This window comes from Haliotis rufescens, unplaced genomic scaffold (assembly GCF_023055435.1).
Source record: "Haliotis rufescens isolate VD_foot unplaced genomic scaffold, xgHalRufe1.0.p SCAF_1, whole genome shotgun sequence".
Lineage (NCBI taxonomy): Eukaryota > Metazoa > Mollusca > Gastropoda > Lepetellida > Haliotidae > Haliotis > Haliotis rufescens.
This window is the reverse complement of record NW_025963779.1, coordinates 14,578,574-14,596,279: the sequence shown is the minus strand read 5'-3', so window position 1 is coordinate 14,596,279 and position 17,706 is coordinate 14,578,574. Positions and strand designations below refer to the sequence as shown.

The 17,706-nt window shown below is 38.6% G+C and overlaps 2 long non-coding RNA genes across 2 annotated transcripts; both read right to left on the bottom strand.

The window, feature by feature from the left end:
• Positions 1-6,632: 6,632 nt before the first annotated feature.
• On the bottom strand, positions 6,633-7,877 carry LOC125377198. Its single transcript, XR_007219452.1, has 3 exons — positions 7,820-7,877; positions 7,278-7,405; positions 6,633-6,712 (listed from the first exon to the last, which is right to left on the bottom strand). It is a non-coding gene; the product is annotated as an uncharacterized LOC125377198 (long non-coding RNA).
• A 2,977-nt stretch (positions 7,878-10,854) lies between these two features.
• On the bottom strand, positions 10,855-13,135 carry LOC125377231. Its single transcript, XR_007219478.1, has 3 exons — positions 13,057-13,135; positions 11,975-12,099; positions 10,855-10,998 (listed from the first exon to the last, which is right to left on the bottom strand). It is a non-coding gene; the product is annotated as an uncharacterized LOC125377231 (long non-coding RNA).
• Between the last annotated feature and the right edge of the window lie 4,571 nt (positions 13,136-17,706).

The following is a 17,706-nucleotide window of genomic DNA, read 5'->3' as shown; positions in this document are numbered from 1 at the left end:
TGATATCCACTGACTCCAACTGACTGTATATTCACTGGCTACCAGTGACTGATATCCACTGACTCCATCTGACTGTATATCCACTGGCTACCAGTGACTGATATCCACTGACTCCATCTGACTGATATCCATTGGCTCTAACTGATTCCATATCCACTGGCTATAATTGAATGTATATCCACTACGTCTCATTGATTGTATACTGCCTCTTGTATACATGTGGAATAGCTGTCCTAAAGTTTTAAACTAAAGTTAATCTGTCCATTTGTTAAGCATATATATCTGGGATAGAACCAAAAGACCATTTTACAATAAATATGCGTGTATAGATTATTTCATTTTTGATAAAGTGTACATTGATTTCGAACGTTTTGATTATTTTAAGGAACATCCAGTGTTTCTGGCGACTGACGACCCAAGCGCTAAACGATTCCAATTTTAAGGTGCATGTTAACATTGTGTCTGGAAATGATGATAAACGTCAGTATCCGTGCAAGGATGGCTATCTTCAGGTATTTGATGGTGAGTACATGGTATTTCTATAGTATGAGCACAGCACAGTACAGCACAAGATGACTTTTTGTAATCACCAATCTTGATAACCCGGGGCATTATATCTGTATTCTATGAAGGGGCCGTCGGGTAGCCTAGTGGTTAAAGCGTTAGCTCGTCACGTCGAAGACCCGGGATCGATTCCCGACATGGTTACAATGGGTGAAGCCCATTTCTGGTGTCCCCCGCCGTGATATTGCTGGAATATTGCTAAAAGCGGCATAAAACCATACTCACTCACTCACTGTATTCTATGATGCTAAGTACCCTGGACACATTCGCCACCATAGTTTCTCTTTGAATCCGGTTCGAACGACACGACGTCAAAAAGAGCCGACCTGGGTGCTCGGAATTCCCACATCTTAACATAGACTTACGACAGTTCGTAGCGTTACGATTGTTTTGTACAAGGGCATCCACTTACATTAATCTTTCAGGAATGAAACAAGCTGCGGTATCACTTTACTCGACTCACCTCGTTGCATGTCGTTTAAAAAAAACGCCATTGGAACTCCTTTTACCATAAGGACTTCCTTGTCTTACCACTTATGGAACTATCACTTCCAGAAAATGAATCATTTATAGCAGTGAGTTGGTTCGACTGTATATTGCAAGGGACTTTGAATTCGCATTCAGAAAAGGTATATTCTTTCTAAGGTTAATAAAAGGAATAATATGGAGACATAGATGTGATCTGATTTCTGAAACTTCTCTCCTTCGATTCGTCACATCTTACACAGCCCACTCAATATATTGCATACGTTTTTCTTCTGTTTCATTTTTGACGAGCCTCTACATTTAGATTAACATATGTCATAGAGTGTTTAACTTTCATTGAGAAAATGTCATAAAACGTAGTTATCCTTTGTTTACATTGGTTGTGCGGCTCCACGTGCTGTCGTCGAAGCACAGTCGAGATCTGGCGATACGGCCACTTGATGAATAAAGATAATTGCCATGTATCTCACCGTCGAACAACATGTTAAGCGCACTGAAAGGCTTGCATAAGGCCCGTCTGTTCTGGTTTTGGAATTAGAACGTCTGTCTACAAACAAGAGAAAAGTCCGATCACATGATGTGCAAGTTGAGCCTATGGTTGTGGTTAAATGCTACGTCATTCCAGCACCGGGGTGTGTTCTGAACGAAACTATCCTGATGAACGATTGCAGGGTATGTCACAATAGAACGGCCCCGTGGGTATACTGGAGCAGAATGAGTCCTCTCATTCAGTCCTCAGAATGAGTCGCGTGATAGAGTGATTACAACGTCAGTTTGGATTGTTGTAAGTCATCATACCCGACAACATAGAGTTTCTTCCATGCAGCCAACCCGTCGTTATAATATTGAAAAAGTGCTTACTGCAGGGCAAAACAACATTCACTCACTCTCAGTCTACAACCCACAACCATTGGTGGGGTATTCTATTGGTTAAAGTGTTCGTTCCTAACGCCAAAGACCAGCTTCTGTTCCTCAAATTAGTATAATCATATGTAAAGTCCTTTCCTCTGGTTCCCCATATATTGCTCGAGTTCTGCTTAAAGCGGAGTAAACCCTCAGTCACTGATATTATCCATTACTGATATACACCAAGTGATATTATAAGCTGAAAGAGCACGGAATATAACTTATTTACGGGTTTAACTGTCTGGGTAACCCTGATATTAGTCCAACATCAAACTGTTTCTTTTGTTGCTAAGGTTCACCATCCACATCGCCGTTGCTGGGGAGGTGGTGTGGTCAAGCTACTGTGACGCTGGTCAGTTCAGGGCAGGACCTGTACCAATATAGTTCCCTTCAGTTGCATAACGCCGGATATTGTGTTGACAACCGAATTGCGCGCGCAGACCGCCCAAGCAGTTTACATAGGTTAGCGGAGCGCCCTCTAATTACCGGTCAGGATTGAAAAGTTTCAAACTGAAGAACACGAATTTAGAATGATTTTTCAACATTAACCAGGCAAGGTGAGTGAGTGAGTGAGTTTGATTTTACACCGCTTTTAGCAATATTCCAGCAATATCACCTCGGCGGACACCAGAAATTAGCTTCACACATTGTACCCATATGGAGAATCGAACCCGGGTCTTCGGCGTGTCGCGCGTAAGTCGACAGTGTTTTCGAAACATTTTGGTTTCAGTGTTTTCTTCCTTAGTACATATGAAAATATCGTGTTGAGAGCTTCTGGACAAACGGGTTTCCAGAATTAAAATGGGACGTTTTTAAGTTTTCCCTTGCTCTTTCAAAGCTTGGGTTAATGTTGGGAAAGTTCTTCCAAAGACTACATAACTAGATCATATACTAAAAAGGTAATCATATTTATCATATTTGTGATTAGTTTGAAGCAGACAACACAAACTTCCTTTCACATTCTTTAACGATGTAAAGTGTACTGCTGTCACATTTGGCTTTAGATCTGTCACATGGCTATTCTGACAATTCCTTTTTTTAAATGTCAATCTACATGTATGCATCATTCAGAGTTATCAATAGATGTATATGATCTCATTCACTTCAGGGTTTGAGTATAGATATACAGTAGACTACGGTTAAAACGAACAAGCTTATAACGAACTGACGGATATAACGAACTTTTTGGTCCCGACTATTTGCTGTAGTTATGCTGTATATATGCTTATAACGAACTACGGTTATAACGAACTAAAATTAGTAGTCCCATTGAGTTCGTTATAACAGTAGTTTACTGTAATGACATCTTTACGTATTTCTTCAATTTCAAACACTGATTTCACTGATAACCACACACGTGGTGGTTGCTAGATAACGCTAAGTGTTGCAAAATATTTAAGACGCAAAACCCTGATACCCTTGTAGAAGAACAAGAGTGATGCACGCTTTGAAAAAGGATAATCAGAGAACCTGAAATTTATCGCTTGTTAGTCTAGATAATGTGACGTCATACTTAAGTTTCACATATTTGACGTCATGTCTGTACATTATGACATCATGCTGGTGATGTGTATTTGATTATTTAACTTTTCAGTGGTAGCCTCAAATTGTTATAGGATGTTCTATTTAAAGAACAAATTACAAATTATTTTGGGTGATTTGAGTATTATATAAGATTATGATATTATTGAAAAAATATGCGGATTATTATTTCTTGTCATCGGTCACTGAATCAAAACAAATATTATTTATCCAATGTTGCTTACTTTTATTTTTCTGTATCACGAAATAGATAGCAGATTTTTGTCATGGTAAAATGGAGATCAAAATGTGATACCTCTAAATTGTATTCGAAACTGAATCAGTGAAAGCATGTTCACCGCATTGACTTTCAGAATTCAGCAACAATGCTGTCCCGATTGATGCTTCAGTTGCCTTTTAAGACCAACCAACATTTTAACTACACTGTTACTACAAATACGCAATACTACACAACAATTATAAAACGAAAACAATGAAATCCGGTTAATTTGGACGCCAGCGTTCCCACTGAAATCGTCTGGTTTAATGAATGTCCGGAATAATGAATCATGTTTCTAGCGTAATGTCACTATGTATGTATGCACGCGGAACCAGCAGTCACACCCTGAAAGATGGATGAACTGGGTACGGACAAACACGGTCTCAATGAACACCAGTACCTTTGTAATTATGTCTTGTTTCTAGATTAAAACTACAAACCCTGGGAAAGAATTCGGGTAGTTCGGCGAGGTTATGTAGGAATATGTGTCTGTAGCTTCAAATCTTTCGGCGCATACCATACCTGTTTGAAAGACAATAAAACTACGTTATATCTGTCTACTTATATAGCCATGTTACATTAATTTCTATAACTTTTATACATTTGCTAAAAGAGAGAACTGTATTCGATCTTTATGACAATACTTAGGAATTAGAATTTGTAACACAAGGTTTGCTACGTCAACATTTGGTGAACTGTCGAAATTATACGCAAGATTTACTCAAATAAACAAACTTACTAGTTGATTCTTGTGTATATCTGACTTTGAATCCTCTTCCGTTATTGGAGTCGTCAGTGTTAAAGATAAGAGTCATCACATTCCCTGTGCTTTGTAACCTGTAACCGTTCATTTGTCCACACCAAGTTCCCAGAAGAGGACTTGCAGAACTGTCCCCTGTTAATAATGAAGAAGTCATGTTGTAATGCCTGGAGTTGTTTAGTCCACACTTCTGCATGAAGTGATTTTCCTTGTACACAGATCATTGATGATATACAAAGCCATTAATGCAAAGTCACTCTTAATGATAACATTGATGCCATAGTATTACAGTTACTATTGGAGTATATATAATCCAAAGTCATGCAAATGATTACCGTCATATATCTTGAGGCTATCCGGCTGACAGCGATCATTAACTTCAACATCAATGTCAACAAGCTTGAGATTGACGAAGCTTTCATTATAGGCTGTAATTGTCCATATGCATGTTTGTGATCTGTAACACATTGATATGACACAAGCAACTTCCACTGGACAATTGCAATTGCTTGTTCATTTTGTTCACATACAAATCTCGTCATAGAAAAAAAACCGTCGACGGCCAAACAGACTAGACTGCGTCCCTTGATCATGCTAAGATACTTTGCACGGAGGTTCAAAGCCAAGATTAACGCTGGCAGGTCCAAACCTATGCTTCCATAGAGGTAAATATTTGCATGTTATTTTGAGCTTCCCTTCACCATAAAACGATTCCAGTGCTAAGACGGCGTTAAATATAGCTTGCCCATACAAACAAATACCTGTGAATAAATATTAATTGACATTACCTAATCTCCCAAACCGTTCACATATCAGCATTTGCTGATCAATTAAACACAGCAATACCTGACCTTTTGTAACAGACCTCAAATATGCTCTTGGGTAGCCTGGTGAAAGCAGTTCCTCAGGACCTCAAGCTGTTAATGCCCCTCCACACGTTGACAGTGTGGCTGCAAACATCATAGTAAGGTATGATTAAGTTTGATCAATCGCAAGATGTAACACGAAGCACCACGTCACTGAGCTGTCACCTAACCTTATGTTATTGAAGCAAATGTCAAAACCAAATAGCACCAAATACACTACATCTCATCTAAAAGGCAGGCATCAGCAAATACACCTGATGCCATTCGTTTCAGGAATACAGCAATCACTACCTCCTCTATCAGCTAAACATGGGTCAACAGAGTGTCAAAAGTTGGTTCTCTCCGACATACGTTGGATCAGTAGTGTAATCTGTATGGCTAAACACACTGGCACGACTCTGGTTATGACAAACCTAGTAACATAATCAGGGAGAATATCGTACCAAAATCAACGGCAATCGGTTTCTCGTACCCCAAAGGTACGCAACAGTCCATCCAGCTCCGCGTATAATATATAACTACAATGGACCAGAATGGGGTGTTAATAATTTGGGAGAAGAGGTTAATTTGTTGGGTTTCTTAAATTTAGAAGATGCACAGCAAATAACTTTAAAAACGTAAGGAGTGAAAAAGCTGTACGAAAAGGTGTGTCTGACAATCTGTATTGCTGTAAACGGACCATAGTCACTGTACGCATCTCCACCCCTTCTACTAGCAGCTACGTTCTCTTGGTTCACATTTGCACAAGAAATAATCTGACATTTAAACCAAAATCGTATTATATTTCTAATACAAATATATAAATTAAATAACGCGAAACCAGTCCTGCATTTGACACATTGCTGCACTCGTTTTTCCTTTACAATATCGCAAGAGTACACCATTGTCCGAATATGCAGGCAACGATGATTGGAATCTTAATTACTTTATAAATTGTTTTAGTAAATACATTTGAACCTTGCAAAAGCATTCTACAAACATATCTGATTGAGATTTCATAGAGCACTTGCGCTGTCCATCGTGTCTTGTTTTCACATACATAACAATCTCTCAACAGATGAAATGCAGTGGATGTATACAGTCTGTGATAACTTGAACACGTTCTACTCATTCTTTCCTTGTTCTTCTCACTAACAGAACGGTGTAGACCTTATAATAATGTGGTGTAACCCATGAAAAACGACTTACCTCGTTTCTGCTTGTATTTCAGACGAAATCCTGGTGCCTGATTGGTGCCATCAGTCGTGAAGACAACAGTCATGTTTGGTCCTGTACTATTATATGTAGGTTTGTTCGTTCCACAGAATATCCCCAGTTCTGTCATATCAGCTGAAGATGGTAATTCAATAAAAACTTGTTTAATACATTTCACACATTTGACAGTTGCACTTTTTTCATTCATGAAATCCGGTGGAACGTGTTTACACGTATATGTGTGTCACAATTTTCGACATGACCAAAATGTTTCAACCAAATGACCCCAGTGTTCATCAGCTGAACTGTTCATAGGAAGACAATGCCACATGTACATGTGCCAAGCTTTCAACATAGTTCAACACATTTCACATTTCTTCTTTTTAGCATTCACAAAATCCGGTATATAATGAATATGTGTATGTGTGTGAAGAATGAAACTGCGAGATCCCTCGTTTCTCTCGTCTTTATGCATCCTGCATTTGTTTTGTCACAGTTAGCCAAAGATTACGAAATCCTGAGAACGCGGCAAGTACCCAGCCAACCATTGAGTGACATCGTTGAATAAAAAAACCGATACTGATCTTATGTTCTTATGTTCATATCACCACCTACGGAACTGACATTTTCTTGAATATTGTTTTAAATTTAAATTTATCAAATCTAATTATCCATTAACGTCATTAACATAGAAGCTTACAGTCCGTAACAGACACTCTGTCACTGCTGCAAGATGGGGAAGTGTCGGCAATGTCGGAGATGACAGCAACCAGTTCGACCGTAGCATCGTTATCCGTCGCCACGATGGTCCAGCGGCAGTTCATGTTGCTGGAGGAGCAAAGCTTCATTTACACAATATCTCTATGGCATCGAGCTTTTTATTAATTAATGGTGCATACCTCGACATTTCTGCAAATCGTACAGTTTGTAATCAGCTTCACAAATTATTCTTAACAGTGTTTGTGGTCGTTACACAAGTTGTTTTGAATCAATTAAAGAGGGCCCGGTGGTTCTGGCACTAATTGGGTTGGTCCAGACTCCATTTATGACATGCCGCCGCGACATAGCTGGAATGCTAATGTGATTGCGGTGTTAAACAATATTCGTACGTTCCTTCACTTATAAGATGAACCACGAAATGTAAGTTTTATTATAATTCCCCACGCTTGTATGAAGGTGTTATAAAGAAGGTAACATGACAAGAAACGATCATGGCAAATAATGTTCCTGTACAATATTTACCTGAAGTACTGAGTCGGGTACCCTGGAGACATGATAAACGAATCCATATCTGTGGCCTCCACGTGTATTGAACATTCTTCCTCTGAAGCATATAAAATAAACGAGATGTATTATAGATTTCCATCGCTATGTACAATGTTAACACCTTCTGTAACATCTCTTTCCAAACATTTCCTCCTATTGTAATAAGGGAAAAGACCCTTTTCAAAAGCTCGGAAAGGTGATATTTCTAAATTTTACTTTTGGAAGTTTGCACACATTTTCACAGATGGAATGTTGGAAAGGTCAGTTTGTCCATGTTCTTTCCGATTTTGGAAATGTTTCTTTTTCTTCAGGTGTACCATGCCAAAGACTTACCAGGTAACATGTACTTTATGTAATGTAATTTATAGAAAAGGAAAACAAGTAAATAAACAAGAAAAAGCATCGCTGACTTTGTGTGCCCGCGATTAGGTGCCTCGGTCTGGCAGTATGGGTTCGAATCGAGGACGGAAGTAACATAATTGTTACTTTTCTCAGAAGGTTTCACGCCACCAATAACATTTGTTACATAAGACCACATTCTAAATGACATAGTGTGTTCAAAGAAAATGCATAATGAATAAAATTTGTAAGTGTTTAAAACTAATGTTTCATAAGAATTAATGATTTTATGGTATGGCAATGATAAGACATTTTTACGGCACATTTTTTAATATAAAAAACCCTCATAAGTGTCGTTTAAAAAACATGATTACTATGATTTACTTTCATGAATTAAAAATGTCTCACTCGAGACGCTTCGATATCCAACTGAAAATCCTTTATTGACCCTTGACCCATCTGAGGTATATGTGACCTTCATGTTGTTTCCTCCTTGGTAGGTTGAGTTCGGCATACCACAGATTGTGGCAACTGGGTCATCTCCACCTGAAACTGAGTCAACATAGACTTATGCATATGTCGGATAGTGTGCTTTGTGTCTCAGTTGTTACACAGCCAATATATATATAGCTGCAATTGTCGGCACATTGTAGTCAAACATATGTATCGGGTTTGCTTTGATTGTATACTATAAGTGTTCCAGATTACATAAGTGATATATTCTGAGCGACTTTAATGATATATACAATGAGCGACTTTAATGACCTCTCCTTTGTTGCCACTTGGAACTTTGACAATATTTCAGTTATTCAATGGCGTGGGAGATGTACGATGGGGAAAACGACGAACCACATAGAAGAAATATCTGCTAAACGCAGAATCCATTGTACGTCAGGTGGTGATGATACAGGTGTTCACGACTAGGTAAGTTTATCCTTTTTCACCGGCGGCACCCGTGACAAAGGCAAGTAAAAACCTCGATGGTGCCGACAAACCACGGATCACAATCAGGGCGAATCAGTCAGTAACCAGCGGGTCCTTACACAATTAGACACACGTATCTCCACACTGAATTAGGCGGGTTAGACTACATATATTACTGTGCTCCGAAAAAGTTTAGTTCCGGAAATATTGTAATGCATTATTTATATTTGCCACGCTGTTGTTGTCGTCACGACAACTTTGAGATGATTGAACATCAACGTCTGTAAACTCCAATTGCAGACTATCTGATGCATCGGCCGCTTGAATTGAATATTCACAGGATAAACCGCTGTAAAATAAATCACATGATATTCTGAAAAATAAATTTATTTGCAAAGCCATGACAAAGTTCAAATCTAAATGGGTGTATAACAAATCAACGTTAGGTTAGTATAAATGATCACGTCAATGTATGTTGTGCGGCGTAACACTACATTAAATCACTCATTCAGTATACGTAACTATTCAATTGTGTTCACGTTGTACACATTCTCATTCTATGTACGTTGAGTGATTGTACATTTTGTGCCATTGGTATCATTTCACAGCGTCATAAGAGTTAGTTCATTGATAAATTGGTTATCTACCAAGCAAAAACATCTTTTTGCTCAGAAATGAGTGTTGAATTCACCTGTTGTTGCCTAGCAACGTGTCATACAAACTAGGTTATATTGATCAGAACGAGGAAGTAATTGGAGACATATAATTATCAAAATATATAACAGAACAGAACATTAACAAGTGTATCATTGAAGGCACCAAGCTAATGAATGGACGAATGCAACTGCAATAAAAGCAAGTATGAATCATGCTTGGTCCTCGGACAGTACAACCTACTTGAAGTATGCAATGGGGTAGCCAGGTGAGTTGAAGGTCTTCACATCCCGAGTAGCAGTAAACGTGAACGTGCAAGGCGTAGCTTCTGAGGAAAATGACAATTCACCTTCACGACGCATTTATCGACTTGTACTTTCCTTATATTAACTCTACTGATGACGAGATTATAATTCAATATATACGCATAAGTACATATGGTATATTAGATATATAACAATTAAACTGTTACAGCTACTGTGGTATTACCAACTTTATTCATAAATGGACTGCAAAACTGACTGACCATTTTAATGACCATTCACTTTACTTCGAGAAGAACAATCACATTGCGTTAAAATCTTTGGAAAGCCTATTTGGGATTTTCAACACTAATAAACACTAGAGCTCTTGAAGCTTGAACCATAAATAGGGCTCTTTTGGAGTTGTATGTTTCGAATCAATTACAATTGGATGAATGAACACATGGGTAGTTGGGGATCTGAAATCTCACTTAAATCCACAAGGGGTTTTGTGATCATAAAAACATCTTCATATTTCTCTACAGGTACAAAGAAGTACTAGCGTAATAATCTGATTGAATAATCCCCAAGGATCGTCAATGGAACGATAGGTACCTATTAATAAAATATGCACTTAACCATATATTTCGTGATTCCCAAGTCACGAACAATAACATATTTTGTTCAAGGATTCAAATTTTGATCGCTATAGTCGATACTGTGTAATATGTGCAGAGTTAACTGTCTGCACCCATGGGTGAACGTTTACCATAAGACCTGACATGGTATTCTGAACATTTGAGTAGCGTATATTTAATGGCTGATAATGACTTTGGTGTTACACACTGTCTCCCTGGTAGTATCGAAACTGGAAGCCTCTTGTCTCCAGAATACTGTTGGAACGAAATTCAAGGTACATGTTCCGTCCAGATGAGGTCACAAACACACGAGTGTCTCGACATAACGTGTGTAGCTTAGTGGCAGAGTTTGAGTCACCTGTAGTGAAATTATATAATATGTATATATAAATATCAATAATGTTACTTTCAACGCATAACACATGGAAGCATAGGGGGAATACATAAATACAATGATGCCACGCTATTGTTGTTGCAGATTGTTCTTGACAAGGAATTCACTGGCCATTTTGAGCGTGCAGTTTGTGCAAGTAAAACTGACGCAACTGTAGGTTATTATACAGAATTATAAAGAAATTAAATATCAGATATATCACTCGAATCTGATGATTCAGGAAGTAGAATCTGCAATGGTTATTGGTTTCAAACTTCCGGAATCAACAGAGGCGAGTGATTTATCCAATGAGCATATAAGAACTGTAAAGAATGTATATTGGCTACAGTTAGAGCTTGTAGCGTAAAGGCATTTGAACATGTTATAGGGATATAGCATTTATACTACTGATTGCCTAGTTATATAATAACACTTCTTAAACACTCACTGTATATAATCCGTTGTTGTCTTCTATGATTTTGACTTACCCATACACACATAAAATAATTAAAATATCATTGTTTACAGCCGACGTAATATGAAGGTTAAATTGTTGATAAACAATCGCTGAGTCATTCACTGTACTTGGGTAATGGTACAAAGACACAACAGTTAATTTATGTATAATGTACAATTTTATCAGTCAGTTTGTCAATTTAGCGAAATGTACCGGCGTCAGTTTCTGGCACATACTAATTGTGTCATTTACGCTCGTGTTTAGATATATACGAGACATCTAATATTTAAGACATATGTGTGTAGTAATCTCCAGCTGTCTGACGGCGGTATGTAGATAGTCGGGTCATGACCAGACAAGCCAGTGGTCGATATTGTGAGCCACAAACCACGCCATCATGGTACGAGGACACCGAGCCTAACCACCCTATCCATTTGGTCGCATCTTACGACCAGCATACTATATATAGGATCCCGGGATCTCCAAGGGGTATACTGATCTTACCGTCATATATGCTGACTGAATCATCAACACAACCAGTTGAGGGTTATATCATCATGTCCACTGTTTCTAGAATTACATTCTTGGAAGAGTCAGATGCCTGAAGACTCCACGAGCATGTTTGTGAACTGAAATATTAACTACCAGTATTAGTTAGTACTCACAAACAAGTGGAATAGACAAATAAATGGAATATAGTGTGACGTCTTCTGTGTGCGACCCATTTGAATTGCCATAAAGTCAATATTTATTGAATATTGATAGCTTGGTTGAAAAAACTTGTATTTGTATAGTATGCAACTAATACATAATTATGGATATTATATTTCCTACATGCTTAGTTAGTAATCTGCGATGCAAAAGATTGTTATTATGTTTGTCGTGTGAAGTTCGCATTTTTCGCAACCAATCCGAATTTGAATTACACATCCACTGTTTACATGTATGTGTGTTATGAAATGACCATGCCGCCAACGAGAGGTGGGCAGCAATACAGAGAATCACTTTAATGAACGTACATGTATTGAATATTATTTATTGAGTTTATATATTGCGTAAAAGGCAACATAGGAAATTGCATTGGACATAATTTTGGTCATTGATACGTAAATTTGGAAATGTGCTCCTCGTGCCTACCACAACAGCCATAGCTTTACTGAGGCCTTTACTGTTGTAATTTTGATCAAACAGTAGCAAGAGTCGCTTGAAACTCTACAGTCATGAGCTCGAGGATAGCCATACTATCTTCCTAAGTTTTAAGGGTGTTAGAACATCTCCTTGAAGATACTACAGTATATAATCATGCTCTGATTAAGTAACTAACCAATTTAGTCTGAGGACACAAATATTAACCCCTTTTGTATTTCGAACTAGTAATTTATTAGAGAGTGTTTTGGTTAAATAACTGTGTTATTCATAGTATGCAATTGCTCAAATGAAAGCGCTGTCTCGTTATTGCGATGTCACGCTTTGGTTAAGTGGGTCATTATTTGCTTGGTTTTGTAAAGGCGTAAACGCAAAATGTCCCTTCTAGTATTCCATAGCTATACAGTGTGCAAACTGATTCATTAAAAAAATATACTTACGGTTCATATTTGATAGGATACCCTTCTGAGGTAAGGAGCTTCTTTTCAGTCGTTGCAGTTAGCCCACCGCATTGTATAGCTGTTATGTCAATACAAAAGACGATAAAAGTGCTGATGTAAATAAAATTACCTTTATCATAGGATTACCATCATTTACATTGTAAATAACGATAACAATCAACCAAAAGTTGATAATTAGATATGCGACAATTTTACTTGTGAACATAGCAACCACATACATGTTTTTACGTTTTGATTGACAATGATGCTACAGTGAGCTCAAATCAGCTTTTGTTCCATAAGAAATCTGGATTCCCCCGCGTTCATAGAAACATATATGCACATTCTCCTAAACGTTAAGTTATTTATCCATACCCGTGTCAATTAAAAAAAGCAACGAGAAAAAGAAATGTCTTTGTCTTCCACTTCAGAAAGAACATTGTATGTTTCGAGGAGTGGCCGAATAGATATCCTGTCTCTAACATTAATCACAGATCCCCTCCCGAACCGAATAATATATGGCCCCTTTATAAATATCGCTCTAAATATAATGCTGCTATGTAGAATAGACTTGTATGTATGTATGTATGTATGTATGTATGTATGTATGTATGTATGTATGTATGTATGTATGTATGTATGTATGTATGTATGTATGTATGTATGTATGTATGTATGTATGTATGTATGTATGTATGAGCATTTGATCTTGACATATAATTTATGGAAATTGTATATATTTTGCCAACAACTAAAAAGTTCGCTGAACATGCTAGATGTCCTGGAAAAATATATGGTGAAAACAAGTTGTTTGGCTTCCACAAAACTAGTTGTTTTGAAGCAGTTAAATTAAGACTCCAACAAAAAATTATCATCCCCTCTCCTCCGCTTCCCGTTCCCCATCACTGCATATTAAATATCCCTTAACAAATGTATACACTAATGCATATACTACTTCAAATACAAACGTATAATATACTACTCATATCCTTTTTGAAAGAATTAAAATGTATGCTGAAGTTACTTTGTGTATTATCTATATATTGTGAGCAATGGAGTAGAAGAAAGATAAATTGCATCAACTACAGAAAGCACAATATCCACTACGGTATACTATGATACACTTGGAGCGGCTCTCTTGTCAGGTTCCTTCATAAAAAGATGCTATAGTTGTACGCATCACATCATGCACTGATCATCACTCCTACGACTGACCTTTATGATGGTGATACAAAACGAGCAAATAAATCCACGAGAGAATACAGCTACGTCTACTCGGCAACTCAATTTGCCCACATCAGTAAGCAATGGGCAAGTGTTGTTACCGTGTGGACCAGTGACGCGAGTGTGGGTTTGATTTGTTTCTGCAGTGAAGTCGGGAACCCAACTATAAGTTTGAACGCAGGCCTTAACAACCAACGACAATAAATAAAGGCCTTACAGTGACACACACTAAGGTGAAGGCTTTCTGAAAATGCTTTGCAAAGATATCAAAGGGCTGACATTTCACTGCAACGTAAAAAATTGTTGTCGTGTTCTGCAGTATTATTGCGAATAATACGCGGATAATCCGTGGATAAGTTCGAATAGATAGCGGCCACTAAAGTTCACAAAAACAACTTTATCGTCAGTTTATCGACTGTTTATTCACTCAATTAAGAAACGTTACCATCTTGTACTATGCTAATTCTTATGTTTATGCTGTTACCCTTGGCAATACCTACAAGTTTAATTGGCAACTGGCATTTGCATATAGTGTATACAGAAAATACATGTAGTGATTACACTCAAGTAACAAATCTAAACGTTCGCAATCCCCTCATTCATATTTCGAGTTCGGATACGCCATTGAAGTTGTTTTGTGATTCAGTTATCAAAAACTCCCATTTGATTTCCATCCATGTTTCGACCGCCTCCGTGGTCTTGTGGTAGAGCGTCCGCCCGGAGAGCGGAAGGTCCAGGGTTCGATCCCGGGCCGCGTCATACAAAAAGACGTTAAAAGATTGTACTTGTTGTTACCCTGTCTGGCGCTCGGCATTAAGGGGCTAAAACAAGGACTGGTCGGCTCGGAGTCAGTATACTGTGTCTGAGTGGGGTATTCATGTTAAACTGCGGCATGGTATCTCAGTGAGCTAGCACTATAAATCGGCATCAGTCCGGACTAGTACAAGCAGCCACACACACACATACACGTGCATGCACGTCGCTATATAAGTGCAATAATCTTGGACGCGACGTTAAACCCAATTTCACCTCACCTCACACCATCCATGTTTCAATCTGCTGGGAAAGTTGTACTATACTCCTCACAAAAAGTTAAGCAAAAAATATATTATGTGTCAGTCCAAGTTCATATATTCCAGGGGCGGTCGGGTAGCCTAGTGGTTAAAGCGTTCGCTCGTCACGCCGAAAATCCGGGTTCGATTCCCGACATGGGTACAATGTGTGAAGCCCATTTCTGGTGTCCCCCGCCGTGATATTGCTGGAATATTGCTAAAAGCGGCGTAAAACCGAACTCACTCACTCACTCACTCACTCATATATTCCAATATCTAAAAACTGACTAAAGCAATACAAAGAAAGAGCACAAACACACATTGCCCTCAAAGGGAACTGAAAAGCGTGTATGCCTAACAGGTTTACAAATGATCAAAAACAGTATCATGAAAACAGTCGTGCAAAATGTGCCGCACTGAAAGATGAAAATCTTTAAATTTGAGTTTAAGTCATTTTGAAACAATGATCCAATGTTCAGTAAAGTGTATGTCCACCATTGGCTTGAATGCAAGCTTCTACACGTCTTGGCATTGACCAGATAAGCCTATCAAGTGTCTGTTGTAGAATGTTCTGCCATTCTCCTGTTCAAGTTGATCAAGATTCTGAGGACAAACATGAAGACCATAAACACGCCTTCCAAGAATGTCCCATGCATGTTCAATCGGATTAAGATCCGGAGACCTTGCAGGGCAGTCCATATGCGTGATGTTGTTGGTCTGAAGAAGATCAGTGGCAACTCTTGCTCGATGTGGACGAGCATTATCATCCATAAAAATTAAGTTAGGACCTACTTGTTGTGCCAGGGTAATGATCACAGGTGTGACAATCTCGTCCCTGTACCGTACTCCAGTCATGGTACCATGTCTGATGACCACAAGATCCGTTCTGTGTCCAACCCTGATGCCAGCCCAGATCATCAAACTTCCACCTCCGTACTGGTCGTGTTCAGCAATTGTACAGTTGGCGTATCGTTCATTACGGTTTCTCAACACACGTGCCCTACCATCGTTGAAGTCAAGGCAGAATCTTGACTCGTCTGTGAAGAGAACGTTACGCCAGCGATTGACCCTCCAGTTACGGCGTTGAATTGCCCAAGCAGTACGTCGTACTGGTCGTCTGGACCTCAGATCCTGACCGTAAAGTCTGTTTCTTACTGTCTGTGTTGAGACTCTGTTTCCTGCAACTCTCTGAAGGTCATTCTGGAGAGATCTGGCCGTAGTAAACCTGTTTCTCCGGGCTAGGGTGGCTAAATACCGGTCCTCACGAGGAGTTGTCTCCCTTGGACGACCTGTGCGTGGTCTCTCTGTCATCAGTCCAGTTTGATGGTATCGAGTTATCGCTCTTGAGATGACACTGCGGTAAACATTAAAATGATTGGCAACAGGAGTTTGGGTGAGACCCCCCTGTACCATTCCAACAATCTGAGCAACCTCAGTTGGCGTTAAGTGACGCCTAGTCGTGTCTAAAGTGTTAATGTCGACAAATTGCCCTTGCTGGCAGTTTTTAAGCAATCAGGGTACATGGGTGAAGTGTGTAAAATATGCATGTCGTGCATTTTGCATGTGTGTTTTGAGGGTGGCTGTGTTCAGGCGATGTTATCAGTGTTTTCAGGAAAATCTACATGGAAAAGGCTTTAAGTCGAGTATTCGTAGGTAATTCTCCTGCCTGAATTTGTTCTCAATGGATGGCATTCAACACTGATGAGAATGTTGCACGGAAAATAATACTTGTTGCTTAACTTTTTGTGAGGAGTATGTAATAATATGTAACCGAGTCACAGTCACAGGCGATACAAAACTCAAACAACATGTACCCAAAGGTTTTGAGGGTTTTTCAAATGTACATTTACATTGAAGGCATATTCGATGTACATCGGCAATATTTGGGTGCTGGGAATGCTTGAAAATGGATGATGTGATATTCTGCTAATTAATAAAAACTTGAGTGAAAAATGTGGCACGAATGCAATATTGTAGTGCACTAGTATTGATATTTTAAAGACCTTTTAATAATTACCGTATTCTCAGTTGTAGGTTGTATGGTGTATATAATTAATCCAACTATATATCCCCGTTACAAACACATGCAAAGGCAAATCAATTGTTCATCTGGGAAAAAAACCGGGAACATTTGGTACGAGCCAGAAGAAAGGTGTGAAGACCATTTCTGGTGTCCCCGCCGTGATATTACTGGAATATTGCTAAAGGCGGCGAAAAACCATACTTACTCTCTCACACAGCATTATGTATGGTTTCTTTCTTAATTTTGTTAACGAGTTTTGTAATTTGTTGATGTTAGTAGTCGCAATTCATTGTCACTGTCTCTCTTCATATGGGAGTAAAATCTCTTCATATTATAATTAGGTCAGTTTAC